Genomic DNA, 15,586 nt, shown 5'->3' on the forward strand with positions numbered 1-15,586 from the left:
ACCAAGTAATTAAGCAAGTATTTTAAAAAATTCCTAAGATTTGATACACGGCTTAGCAGTTACAAATTAATCAATCAGCTTCAAATTAAATTAAAGACTAATAAAGCATAGATTACGAGCTTTAATTAAAGCTTGACGAATAGCTGTAGCATGAGTCATGTCACCTGACGCGGGTCAACGACCGAACGCGCGGGAAATGCTGTGAATGTCATAATTGCACACAAGTATGTATGGTCGAAATGGGATAGGTTATATTCATACTCTGATAAAGACAGGAAATATAATAATACATATGTACAAAGATATTTAAAAAGTGTCTAATAGTAAAGTTTTTAAGTTTGTTTATTAAAACATTCAGTATACTTATCTGGAGAAAAGAACTTTAATAAAATAAGTGAGAGTATTTTTCACGTGATGACCTCCACTGATAAAGACTCCTTTGACCTTGGTAAAAGTTTTAAGTTTCTTCAGAAATAGTTTCGCAAAATGTTATCTAAACATCGAAAATGTAACCTAAGATAAAATATCGCAAAATTCCATCTAGACATCGAAAAGGTAGCGTACGATTAATAAAAAACTGTTTGATAAATTATTTCCCTCTGGAAATTGACAAACATAATTTTATAACACAAACCTACATATTATGTAACATCATGTACCAATTACATTTAAAAAACATTATAAATGTCCATTTCTTCAAGCGAAATGATAAAACATGACATAAGACGATGTAATCCAACCAAGGTATTACATATTGTATATACATACGTGTAAACCATTGTATGCAAATGGCGTCGGGTCAACAAGTCAAGTTCAATTTACTTGCAGTTTTAACGTGGATTTTCTGTTTTGTATCAAATTCTGTTGGATTTTGTTTTGGTACTATTATGAGCTTGATATTTTTATACTTTGGAAGTATATTGTTATGTTTTGTTATAATTAATGAGAGAATACAGATGTGCTCGTTTTTATGTTTATTTCAGTATTGTTAATTTGTTCATAGAATCATGCGTAGTACATTATCTTTGTTACACAATAAGAATGAGAAATTTAAATTATAAATAGAGATATCATATTTGAAAACATAAATGCAATACGTAATTTTAGGATACTGAATCAAAGTGAGAAATCAAGAAATATTCAAATACATTTCAAAAATTACTTCTTTATAATGCAGCATTTCCTAATAATATATTGGTTGCCACGTAAAAATTAAATTACAAAAAAGGAGAAAGAACATTCTAGATTCGCTTTCGATGTAGAAAATGTAGTTCGTAAAGCAAAATCGATCATTGAAACAGATGTGAAGTACATCCCATAAAAGGGGACATGGGACTTCACTTAATAGCAAAACCTAATCCTTTTCATTTATTTATATTAATCCTTAATCCTGTAAAGAACTTTGCTGTTCCCCTGTACGACGCGGTTGGCGCAGTGGTAAAGTAACTGTCTACTGAGCCGACGGTCCCGGGTTCGATCCCCGGTCAGGGCAAATATTTGTGTGATGAACTCAATTATTTGTTCTTGGGTCTGGGTGTTATTATCTATATATGTATTTATTAAATATTATATTTATCGTCGCCTAGTACCCACAACACAAGCCTTAATTGAGCTTACTGTGGGACTAGGTCGATTTGTGTAAAGCCGGGTATCCACTTAGGTTCGCCGTGGTTTGCGAACATTTTGTGCTCCGCGAACGTGAACGTGTACACGTACAGTGTACACACTAGGCTGCAACATCAGTGCTCCTGTCGGAGCGCTTAAATTCCGCGCTCCGGTCTCCAGTCGACACACGACGGTCGGTGCAAACATGCCGCCTCCAGAATTAGTAGGAAGTGCAGCTTATATTTTGATACCTACATTATATTGTGATGGAATACAAACAACCTCCTCGATTTTGGCAAGCTAATATGTATAAGGGAAGAAGAAATAATGAAATAATGCATATATTCATCATTTCATCGGACCACTCTATGTTCGCGAACTTAACAAACTCACGCTCGCGTCCACGAACAAACTGTGCTCCCCTTTGAGATCGCGCAAAAAACCGCTTCTGGAGCGCTCCGCCGTGCTCCGATCGTGCTCCAGTTGCGCTCCGCGATCACGACGTATCCATTATGTTTGGTTTGCGGAGCGGGCGCGTTCGCAAACCACGGCGAACCTAAGTGGATACCCGGCTTAATAATGTCCTATAATATTTATTTATATTTATTTATTTAGTTAACTCTGCTTTGACAGATTTCTATAGTAAGTAGTTTGATGTAGGTGGATGATAATATGTGGGTAATAAAGTAATGTTTAAATTTGTAAATTCAATAAAATTTTGTTTCTTTAGTAATAGCCTGAGACCTAAGTCTTAGAATATGTATGTAAGTACTAGTTAACACCAATAACAGTGGAAATATGTATATACATTAAATATTATTATTAATTACCACGTCTTGACTAAATAATTAATAACGCTCAATTCACAACATGTGATGTGTGATGGATGTGACGTCAATTAATATCCTTCAAGTGCAAGAGGTTCTAGTTTTTCAATATAAAGGAAACTCGTATCTGTACTTAATATTTAGGGGAACATTTTGATTGTTTGTTTTGTTCTAGTTCAAACTACTCGCCAGATTTGTAGTTTACTAATATCAAATTTAATTCAAATAATGTTTTTCGATTTATATATAAAATTGTCCAAAATACAGTAATTCATAGTATTATACAACTTTGCGTAAAAACAAGGGGTTGGAAAACAAATCTAAAGGTCACTATCTAATAAAAATTGTATAAGCGAAATTGTTTAAAATATTTGCACCTTTTACCATTATTACTAGAACATTCGAGAAACCGTAACTTCCTATAATTCCAACTCCACCCGACAGTTGAATATTAACACAACTATAAAGTGACTTATGTCAAAATCCACAACTCCGTAAGGAACGCTATCTGGATTATTATACTTAACCGGACAAGAGAAAGCAACGATGTATCCGCCTGTCAACCTTTGTACAGATAATATATATTATTATGTAGAAATCTCACAGATTGTTTACGATTAATTTTATTGCAATTTATAAATGAAATATTGAACGGGTTTTAATAAATTTTTCGTAAAAAATATGATTAAGCCTATCTGTGTCGTGTGGCTTCACTTGCGGACAAAACCGCGTGTATATATGCAAGTATGTGTATAACTTATTTGTTATTCTAATACATATCATCAAAATTCGTTCAATGGTTTTCCCGTGAAAGATATCTACATACATCCTCACAAACATTCGCATATTAGTAGGATAGGAGTAAAGCTTATTAAAGTTAGTAACAAATTCGATTTACATCATAAAACTTGATCACATATTCACAAACTTCGACATAAATATTTATTTCTAAGTCATAAAGTCAGACATGTTAGGAAAAAACTTTTTCATGTAATGTAGCGATGAAAATTTATTTTTACTTTGGTACATATTGAATTCGCTTTGGATTGCAAATAGCGCTCTCACATTTAAAATATTACTGTGTCGAATTCTTTTACAATCTATCTTTGTATAAAAACACTAAAATCTGTTAAAACTAGCGTTAAACAGCGGTTTAACTCGCGTATCGAAACTTTAAAGAAATGTGGAAAATATCATGTATTATATTATTCTTAGTTAGTCTTTTCATTTCTAGATTTCATAATATTCCGTTCTTTAGCAAATTTCTTTCAACCTCTTCAAAAAGACTAAAACATTTTCACTTATAAGGAACACAACTTACAAATTCAAGTCTAAACTCTAAAGTATGTATATATAGACTCTCTAAATTAATACACAATTCGTCACCTTGAAACAATTTTCCATAGCTCCACATAAACAAACACGTTAACACTCGTCAACAATAAACAAGGGAATATTGACAATCGTTAGCAGATGCTCGTTATAAAGATTTTATCGTTGCATGACAGCTGACAGTAATTACGGTACAATTGAAAACAAATAGGTGATTTTGCATTGGGGCTGCGTGTGAATAGTGTCAGTGGAGGATCGAATCAAATATGACGATAAATATTTATATGCCATTTTATTTGTAACGATTCATCTAGGTATACTACAGTTTCATTTATACTGCATTTAAAATATGACGGTTCAAAAATCAAAAGTGCTTCTCGAAGATGTCTAATTGAATAAATAAACGTTTGAGTTTGAGTTTAAGTAGGTACACAGTTCATTAAAAAGCAAATATATTACCTATTGTTTTTCCCCTTTTTAATTCAAAATCCTACCCATAGGTTGCCTGGTAGAAATCGCTCAGTAGCGATAAGGCCGCCTTTTTGGCTATATATTATATTGTCTTTTTTCTTTTGTTATATTGTCTGTTTTTATTTGGTGGTAAATAAAGTGTATTTATTATTATTTATTATTATATTTTCAGAATGCGAATGGACAATGGTAAAATCTGCCCAGGATATTATTAACATTATTCTCAAAGTTGCTATTATGCTAGATTTGATAGATAGCTAGAGTTATAAATACACACTAAAACACATGCAATAAAAACCAAATAACATACCTTTTTAAACAGTACGAATCTCTTTGTCTACCTACAAGTTTGGACAATGGGAAAATCTGCGGAAATTCCGCGGTGCAATCGATTTCCACGGAAACTCACGGGCTTAGCATAGAAATGGACTTTGGAATGTTAAAAGTTTTTATTAGCTTGGGAAAGTCGAAACGTTCCTCATTTTCACAATTTTATCTGGAGGCTGAGTTTTTATAAAGCTTTTTATGCAAATTACATTACCTGGATAAATATACTTTTAAGCTGGGCTATGTTATAATAAATACTAGCTTTCCGCAAGCGGCTTCGCCCGCGTTTTCAAAGAAAAACCAGCATAGTTCCCGTTCCCGTAGGAATTCCGGGATAAAACTTATCCTATGTGTTAATCCAAGTTACCCTCTAAATATGTGCTTAATTTCATTGTAATCGGTTTAGTAGTATTTGCGTGAAAGAGTAACAAACACACACATAATACACATTCTCACAAACTTTCGCATTTATAATATTAGTAGGATACGTGTTTTGTATAAACTACACACACAATCATATATAATATACAGTTTCAAAGTCTTAAAAATACGAATAAACCTACTTCGCAATAAGTATTACTTTTTGATGTGTCACTGTGTTAATTTAAATTCGAGAGAAGATTAATGAACCATTTGAAATCAAGGAATAGATTCATATCATTGACGTTTTATAATTTTGCTTAATTTAATTTTCAGGTCGTCCCAAAAACCGAATCGTCAAACTTCACATTATCACGAAGAGTTGTGTATCCCAAATTTTCTCAACTGTGCTAAATCCTTAGATATTAATCTCTCGTTAAGTTTGCAAGTTTAATCTCAACTTATTTGTTCTAGATGTAAGGAACTTAGCTATTCTAGCCCTAAAACTAGCAAGTTTGTTAATTTCAAGCGAAATAACTTAGAAACTTGCGTACAAATATGACGCAATATTGCGTATTTGTTGAACCGATAGTTCCAGAGGTTGGAGCTATTAAACAAACAAACTCGTCAGTTGTTTATATTGATATAAATAAGTAAATGTCCTATATATACACGGTATCGCGATGGTTGCCCAATTGACGTAAAATATGTTTAAAAATTAGGAAAAAGAATCATGCGTAGCAGTTCAAGGCGTAAGTAAGGAAAACAAAACATACGACTTTAAAGAGAGATTATTTTTATTATTCTTTCCTTCTTTAAAAAAATAACAAAATCAATGCAATAATGGAGTATGTAACAAGGTTAGGTTACAAATTACAATCATGCCCATCATGTCCCGAATAATCTTGTAGCAATACAATTATAATTGGTCCGCTGTTTTACATAAAAATAAGCGCAAATTAAATCGTGAGTACAGTAAATTTCATTATACCTACAGGTAACAAATAATTTATCACATTATTATAAGAGTAAACTTCCACGCTTTACTTTCATTAAATTTCGTCTCATTCATGAATACTTTGTAAACAATAAGAGTTTTGTTTTTTTAAGCAATTGCATAGCTTCTATCGCGGGCCTTGAGCGCGGGGACCGAATCGAGAAATTCCGTAACGAAAAACCTCACGCTCCCCACTCCGACGGACACGGAGGTGTGGCTTGAAGGCATAGCATGCAATAGCTTAAACCGCGGCAGACCCCGAGTGCCACACGTCTTTTTTTTTTAATAAAAATTATTTCCAATAAATTATTGAAGATGAAAATCATTTAAAATATCAGTACCTAACTAAAAAAACTGTCTTATGTGTTACGTTTTAACGGCCTAACTTTTCTAATGCGGTTACAACCATGGAAAAGTGCAATAATTATTATAAGTTCTATCTATGTATCAAAATATCATCCCAGTTGGACCAACAGTCTAACATACAAACATAATACATATATAACAATATTATTTTAGAAAACTGCCTCAAGGACTAAATTTTCCATTCATTAAATTGTTATTTAAACGAAACCTAGGTATTGTTTAAGAACTAGTTCTTATACTTACAAACAAAAAACCTAACCTCAAATTATCTTTAAAAAAAAACTAATCTTCAAAGAGATCGTTGCAAAACGTATAAAACATAACATCCTGCTAAATTGCCACAAAATACATTATACACGTAGTAGATTATATCCAGAGTTTTATAGCTTTAATTAATTTCTCCGTTTTACCCGCGCTGTTTTACCAAATTAAAAACATGGCTTGTTTACTTTTTTAATGGCCACGAATTCTTCATGGTTTTAAATGAACGTGAGCTGTGATTGTGTATAAAAACCTTTACAAACGAGGATGGAATTGTTTTATTATTAATTTAGAATGGTACATTAAATATACAAAAGCATCAATGTTAATAAATGTTAAAATCATTGTTTCTTTAATAAGAAATTTTCAGAGGCTTTTTCGCCACTGTTAGTTTTAAGTGAATAATGATTGTGTCCTGCTTCAAGATATAATCCTACTTAATATCTCAACAATAAAATTAAGAAAAACGAGTCCGACGCAAAATATACATAAAAACAGATTCGAACAAATATCTTAATTAATTCGAAGCTGTCTATGCATGTTATTAACCTTCGCTTTCAAACTTTTCCTTAAAAAAAACCTACAATCTTATTGCAAGTTGACAAAAGCAATCAATGTTTACACGTAGGATAAAATGCGAAATCTACGGATGTGGGTCGCAAAGTCAATGTTAGGGTGTGTCTACACAATGTCCTTGCGAACATGTCAGGAACAGAATGTTAAAACTCCCGCCGTTTTCATATTTTTGCAGCTTTTTCTGTGGGTCACCATGTGGTAGGGGTTTGTGGGACTTGGAAATATAGGAATTAGGATGAAACGTTTGTATAATAGTATTATTATGAGTATTGAAATATATGTTGTTCTATATTAAAGTAATCGTTTTACAGGTATATAATAATAAAGTTAAGAAAAATACTGATTTGCAGGATATATTTATTCCAACTCAAAGTAAAATAACATTTATAATGATATCTTTAATTTGTAAAACGGTACACGAAATCTTTAGTATTAATCTTGTATTCTTATATTTAGTGGGTCTTATGTACCTACTAAGGTGGCAAGACGACATTGTTGGTGTAGCGGGGATTGGGGAACCACTGGGTAAAACTGGCTAATGATAGGCAGAAATGGAAAATTTTGGAGGAGGCTTTCACCGCACAAAGCGGTCCTTACAATATAGAATAATAAGATAAATACTAACATAGAATAACTAAAAATATCACTAACAATACACATAATTATATTAGTTTTAAGATTTTATTATATAAAGTATTTAGTATTAAGTTAAAGTGTAAATTTTTGTCAAAGTAAAGCTTATATTATATTATTATTATTATTATGTACCTACTGCATTATTATAAATACCCTTATTATTTTGACACATGTTAAATGTATCATTCATAAAATTAACAAATCACTTTATGAGACAGTGTCCCACAAATTCCAAATTGCTGACCACCCGACACCTTGTAGCAATGGTTTTGTGTCAGTTTCGTTCGATATTTTCTTCGTTGAACGAATTTTTATTGAGTTAGCGTAAAGCGAAGTTTCATAGCTTGCTGTGAATTATTTATCGATGTATTAAAGCGCTTTGTGATATATTTTGTTAGCCGCTTTATTGGGAATGCTGTTATAAGAAGTGTGACGTCATTGCAGTTTTCCAGATATTGAACATACCAATTTGGTAGTATTTGCACGTTTTTAGAATTCTCAAAATGTATTTTTTTTATGAATGAATGAATAGGAATTATTTCTGTGATAGCTTTTCGTTTTTAGTTAGAACCAGATTGAAGTTGGTTTGTATTTTCGTTTTTGATTCAGACGTTTCCAGTCCAGGAATAAATAGAAAATAAAATAAGAAAGAACAAATTCAAATCACACTTTTATACTTTCCGTAAGTTGCAGGGGATAAACTTTGTACTTACACAGTTGTACGGCATAGTCCATAGATAGCAAGTAAATGTATGCTGTTTAAACAGAGTTTCGAATATGTGGAAAGGGTCTTTTAGTATCTATACAAAATTATACGCAATGTACATATTGCGTATTTTTATTTGATATTATATAAAAAATGCAAAAGTGAGAATCGATGTATGTATGTTTGTTAGTCTTTCACGAAAAAGCTACTCCACAGATTTGGATGAAACTTTACAGTACTATAGGTTTTACATCGGAATAACACATGAGCTATTGATATAGGTAAAAAGATTTTGTATGCAGGTGAAACCACGCGGCACAACTAGGTAGTGTCGTGTGCGTGCGAAAATATTTAACTCAAATCTAGGTTCATAATTTAAACGTATCAACACTTAACTGATCTCAACTATCATTTACCGTAATCTATTATTACGTGACAAGTAACGTGTGTCACGTATTCCCGTCACGCAGCCGCCGTCCATGACACGATTCGCGCCAAATTGACCGCCATTACTGATAATTTTTCTTATTTTTCACCGCGTCTCTGAAGTAACTGCCGCGACTTCCCAAATTGCCGCGCTTTGTGATCACAAATTATGTGAAATTACTCTATTTGTAACGAATTTAATTGTGTAGAAGTTTATTTTGTATTTACTATATTGTATACCGCCGCTTTGGTAAATTTTTGCCCTGAGCGGCTTTTAAAAAACATGCCCCATACCCACCCATACCCCACTTCACTTTTTAGGTAAAAAATAAACAGTAGATAGATTAAAAAATTCTGTTAAAATTTCGTAATTGATGATTTTAATGTTTTCTAGTAGGCATAGAATATCCTTTTAAGTACTAGATTATATGATTGAAACTAAATACTTATAAAAGTGCTTTAAATTCTTATCAAGTATTTACATATCAATTAATAATTATACTTATCTAGGTATAGTATGTACAATGTACATACTACAGATTTTCTACGCAATATATTAACAACCCCAATAAATTAAACAACCAGGTAAGCCTAACTTTTAGTGTTTCACTATCCTCAACATATGCAGCCTAAATCTTAATTACCAGACCAATATGGCCGTCTGATAGGACCCCTAAATTAGTCTGGCCGCGAATTTTACGTCCTCGTAAATTTACTCAAATCTTTCCTGACCTTACCAACTTATTAAGAACGCTTCAGTAAGTTTCTTTATTTAAATTTACTTTGCGAAGTTGGTATAACTTTTTAATGATTAACGTTTAATTATATTGTTTTTCAGCTACCTTACATTCGTATATTACTTATAGTTTATACGAATTATTCGTATTTTCAACTTGTTAAATAAGTATTACTTATACTAATTAAACATCAGTAGGTACTGTATACGTTTTCAAAACATTATTTATTAAAATTTAAAAATGTATTAATTCACCTTCATGACTTTACAATTCTTGAAACATGAATCTTTAGATATCTTTTGAAGTCTTAATTGCTAAATTATCTCAAATAAAACTGTGACTGAATTATATCCCCTGTTAGTAAATCTTCAATTATTGAACATAATTAATCAAAAGCTCGAGCTACTAAAATAATGGCTGTGTAATTGTAATATTAATATCCGAAAGGTCCTTCGAGGCTTGAGGCAGAATACGTTATGCGAATGACGTCATTAAGGGTTATGTTGTTTTCTTTCTGTTATATAATTGAATGATATGTGGCTTTCATAAGCCTTTGTATTGTAGGTAGAGAGCAATGGAGGTTGTTAAACACTTTTTTAATGAAACAATGGTGATTTATTAATTATTTTTTAACTTCGTTCAGTTTTAATTTATTTATAGTATTTATACTTACAAATAATACTTTATTTATAGCCGGTATATTTATAGTTTTCTGAACTTATCTATTTCTTTAATAGAATAGCAACAAAATAGCCGATAAGTGATAAAAATAACATTTTTCTTTCGCAAAACTTGGATTTGTATTGCGTAAAAAAGTCACTGAAAAAATTCACGACCGCTCGCTAGCTAACTCTTAAAATAAACACTTTACAAAAACTATCGCATAACAGAAAGTGTTTATTCCTTTGTGCCGAAATATAAATATTTCAACACAACTTGTCTAAAGTCGGAATTATTTAGTTAGTGCCTAAGAACAAAGTGGCATGGAGCCGCCGGGGACGCTTGAACGATAACGACTCTACGGTGTTATGATTCTGTAGTGGGCTAAAAGATATACGATTTAACATATTATCTAAACTTGTTAACTTTAAATGCGTAAACTTTTAGAAATTAAAGTCCTTAAAATGGATTTTAAACGCGATTTATTCATATTATAAATAATAAATAAAATTTAAATTAAATAAAATAATATTTTTCCCGACGTTGCGTAAACTTATTTCAAAAGCGACTATTGTGTGAGACGTTTAATGTAAAATTAGCTTTGATACAATTTACATATGTATAAGACACCACAACGTACCAATAAGCTAAGATCTACAATTATTTATTAATAAAATGAAATAAACAAAATGAATACACAGTTTTTTTTGATGTTCTTGAACAAATTAATTAAGCGATTGGTTATTCTAATTTACATATCAGTAAGATTAGTGATAAATGCTGAATATTGTTTTTTTTTTAAGAAAAAAGCGATTTTAAAACTTCCTAACGCTCGTTTCATGGCCCCAACTTGAAAAGGCCGGGTCATACTTTATTCACATACACTTAGTTTTTCGTTCGCAACGAACTGTTACAACAAAGCTTAAAGATGGCGCCGGTTTCAAATGTTTGCGTTATTTATTTCTATTCAAGTGAAATTGTCCTTTTTTAGTTTCACGGTTTCTAGTGTAAAGTTGGATGGAACTTTGGAATGTCTAGTCTCTATGAATATTCTTCTTTGGTTACTTATGTGAAAGTTTGCATGTATGTTATTCAACACGAATGAGGCTCAATAAAACTAATGTATATGGGTATGAAAGTAAAGAAGGAAAAAAATAATTATGATAAATTATTAAATTCAGTACGAAATCAATGACCATTCGTATTTTGTACTTAATCGATTAATTATCATTAAAGGTAAATTTGAACTATTTTTTATTACAGTAAGTAAAACCTACCTAAATAGACATTTATCGAGAACCAATCATTCCCGCCTATTGCCAACTAAAAATTCCCAGCAAGTAGCAAAAACGTGAAAACCTCAATAAATTCGTGTCGTGTCGTCACGCGGCACGTGATTCCCGCGTCACGGCACGTCACGTAGCTTTCAGTTTTCAGGTACATATTTACATACATTTTAGATTTTCCAAGGTGAATTATGTAATAAGGATTTGTAGTATTCACACGTTATACGTTTTTCCGATTGCTTTGATAAATTTTGATTTATTTCCGATAGGAATGTTTTATCTGTGGTTTTATTTTGTAACTTCTTGACGTTATGACATCACATGACAGCTGTCAAAACAGGCGCCTAATCTCGCGCCTAATTTTTTTTAATGCTACCAAAAATTTCGATCGAATATCTTGATATTATTTTTCGCAATCAACAGGCCAAATAAGACTAAAAATCATTTTTTTAACAACTCAAAAACCGATCCATCTTCAACAAATTTAAACTATCCACGTATCTTTAGCATAATTATTAACATTTGTCAAACCACAAAGCGTAATACTACTTAAAGCTCCGTAGTAATGAAATAAACGCTCAAAATGGCCGACATTAATGAACAACATATCCATATTCATCAACATCTCATACTGTATTCAGTCAACATGGACTAATATATTACTTATTCAGTTTCTATTTGTCCTACATACGATCTTCCCTTCTAGATAACTGTGTTTATTGTGATGTAGTGTTTAAACACTGTGTTTACTTTACTATGTTACCTATAGGCAGGACGTATTGGAAGTTTACATGGACTCATCTATAAAGCGTCTGATTTTGGAGCTCAATTCGCGAAAAGATTGAATCAATAATTTATTATTGTATTTAAATTGAATCAATCTTTGGAATGTTTTCAGTAAATGTTAGGCAACATCTTCATAAAGATTGTGTCAAATATTTTTTTTTTATGTAGCGAGTCGCATGAATTATATTAATAATAAATAATAATACTAATAAATATTTCAGGACAATTTTCACACACGGCACGATCTGATCCCATACTAAGCTTTCGCTTGTGTTATGGAAACCAGATGGCTGATAAACTTACATATATAATTATAAATAAATACTTATATAGATAATTAACACCCAGACACAGAGCAAACATCTATGTTCATCACACAAATATTTGCCCCGGGTGGGAATCGAACCCACGACCTCTGGCTGGGAAGGCAGGGCCACTACCAACCAAGCCAACCGGTCAGTCAAAATGTTTAAATGATCTAATTGAAACAATTTGGAAACAGGTTCATCAGTAAACTGTCCATTGTTCTATTCTAAAATAACCTAAACAGCTGCCTAATAAAGTTGTCCAAAGATTTCATAAACTCCTTATAAATTAATGTTATGAGACAATAATGAAAATTACATCCCAGTTAGATAAATGTTGAACTACATTGAGTTATATTAGACTCATATTTTCATTGGCATTCTGATGGCATCTAACCTACGGCCTACATTCAGATATCACGTAACGAGAACAGACATTACAAGACATACTTTTCTTAGTGTTTTCATCTTATTTTTTTTGCTAGCTTTGCCCGCGGCTTTACGCGTGAATTTGACGTTATCGCCCTTTGAATAAATTTTCCATCCCCTGTTTTACAAAGGATCTCTGTGTAAAATATCATCAAAATCGGTTATTTTTAAAAGCGTAGGTAGTTTAAGCATTAAAACAGTTTTCGTATTTATAATATTAGTAGCTACATGAAAAAGTAGAAATTAAGTTTTCAAATTGTAATTAAAACAAATAAAACTCAAGATAAATTTCTAAAGAATCGTTTGCCCAGCAAATAAGTACATAAGTATATTTTGTTCGGTACAATATTTACCGAATTATTAACCCATTGACCACCGTAAGCCCCGATCGGGCCACGACACAATAGATTATCTATTGTGTCTGTGATTCCGAGGACTGATGGATTAAACTAACGATGTATTTTCCGTGAAAGGACGTTATTTTCTACAAATAACACTTTCATTGGATTTCTGATAACATCTGTAACAACCTTCGACCCAGATATATCGCAACTGGATATTTATCACTCCATTATATAAACTAAAAACTACTTTATAAACGCATTTTCGTAAATAATCACTAGTTTATGAAAGCATATTTAAAAAAGTTTTGTTACCGTTACAAATTACCTGAAAACCTAAACAACGTCTAAACGAATTAACCACATTAAAAATGAGTAGGCAATTAATGTGGGGAACCCCTTCAAATTACCAAACCCCTTTTAGTCACGACGTAAAACCACACACTAAAATTTAATAACACAATTTTTAACATGCTCGTATAAAAAGCGGGCACGCAGCCAGAAACCATGTACCGCATTAAATTACAATTATGTAATTTATTATCTGTTACAAATTATGTTATTAAAAATGTGGTATCTGTCGAACGCCTTCTAATTACATGCATAAAACAACCTGAAAATGCAACCTTGTTACAAGCGCATAGAATTCAGAAGAGACTGCAGCAAGTCAGGCGACATCAAGATCTATTATTTCTGACACGAAAGTGGAATGCATAGCAATTTGAACTATGCCTATGTAGTTTTAAAAGTCATTATAGCATGGAAACACGGACAAGGGACGTATGACATCCACTACATCAAAATCGAGTGTTCCATTTTCAAATTAATTCGGAACCGTTTTCTAATTGGCGCGACGTGACTCGGCTGTTCGGATCTAATCAGCGAATTTGAGATTCGAATGTAATTCGTATGGGCTTTGTGATTGTCTTTGTCCTACAATTTATGGAACTATTTAGAACGTGAAACGGAATTCTTTTTCAGTCGTTTGATTCGTAATTGCTTCTTTTGCGCAAAAGGTATATTGGAGGAACTATTTATGATATTTTTGCTATATTATGTAGTTGTGCTTCTTTTAGACTTTTATTTCAAAGATATCGTAATTAAATTAATGACATACATTTCGTTTTTACGGTCCGCTGTATCAATTAAAATACACAATTTTATAAACATGGGAAAGGTTTTTTGAATTTATTTACCCTGCGTTTTAAACACAAAACAAATAAATGGAAATAGATACAACGAATCTAACAATCATTATTTCTAGAAACATTTGCAATTCAATAAGTCTAGACGTTCTTAATTCAAATTTTTCCATAGACAATAAAGAATCAAATAGCATAGACAAAGGAAGACGATCATTATGAACGCCTCATTAAGAACGTATCAGGTTGTAAGCTCTTTGAGACGTTACGAAGCTAAATAATTTATTATTATATTAATCCAGCCGTTCTTATCTTTATCCGCTAATGATATAATAGTAGATAATTCTTGATGTCGTATTTCTTGATATTTTCGTTGCCATGTTGTTGTAATAAAATGTAAATTGTGTTGTCTTTTGTTTTTCTATAGATGTTTATTATTTTTGCAATAAAATCTACATTTTAATTTAATATAATCTACATATAATTTATCGTTATTTCGTTTTAATAGCTGGTAACCTAGACGTGAAAATTGTATAAGAAAAAAAAACCAAGGCAGCTTAGATTAAGGATTGGTCTCCGCGCGCGCGCATACGACTAGATACCGCCGGCGTACTTCAAAAATGCGGCAACTAATAGTACGCCGAATTCGGCGTACCCAAGCCAGTCGTGTCACAAGGATTGTGTGGAGAGGGCGAACCGATAGTTTATAAAGATTTTGAACAAAATCTGAAGTAAAATGCCTATTTGCGTCATAAAACTATTTAAAAATAATACAACAAAAAATAAGAAAGACACTGGGATCACGTACCATCACTAAGTATCGTATTAATCGAAATTTCTCCTTTACTTCGAAAATTTTTTCTACGAAAATACGACGCCATTCAGTGTTGCCGTACTGCATATCCAAAAAAATACACGGGGTTGAAGTGTAAATCTTTTAGCAATAATTTGAACTTTTTTTTTCAATACTATTACTAACACATGTATAAAAAAGTATAATAACAATAATT

General features: G+C 31.8%; 1 protein-coding gene and 1 long non-coding RNA gene across 3 annotated transcripts in view; both read left to right on the forward strand.

The window, feature by feature from the left end:
* Positions 1–15,586, forward strand: part of LOC149480808 (uncharacterized) — a 369,189-nt gene that overhangs the window by 236,690 nt on the left and 116,913 nt on the right. The window lies entirely within an intron of this gene.
* Positions 1–15,586, forward strand: part of LOC149480817 (uncharacterized) — a 109,737-nt gene that overhangs the window by 72,480 nt on the left and 21,671 nt on the right. The gene's annotated exons all lie outside the window — the stretch shown is intronic.

The sequence above is a fragment of the Colias philodice genome, chromosome 17 (assembly GCF_061535455.1).
Source record: "Colias philodice isolate Cphi_HAF_F1 chromosome 17, ilColPhil1 Martin Lab GWU primary, whole genome shotgun sequence".
In the NCBI taxonomy this organism is placed as follows: domain Eukaryota; kingdom Metazoa; phylum Arthropoda; class Insecta; order Lepidoptera; family Pieridae; genus Colias; species Colias philodice.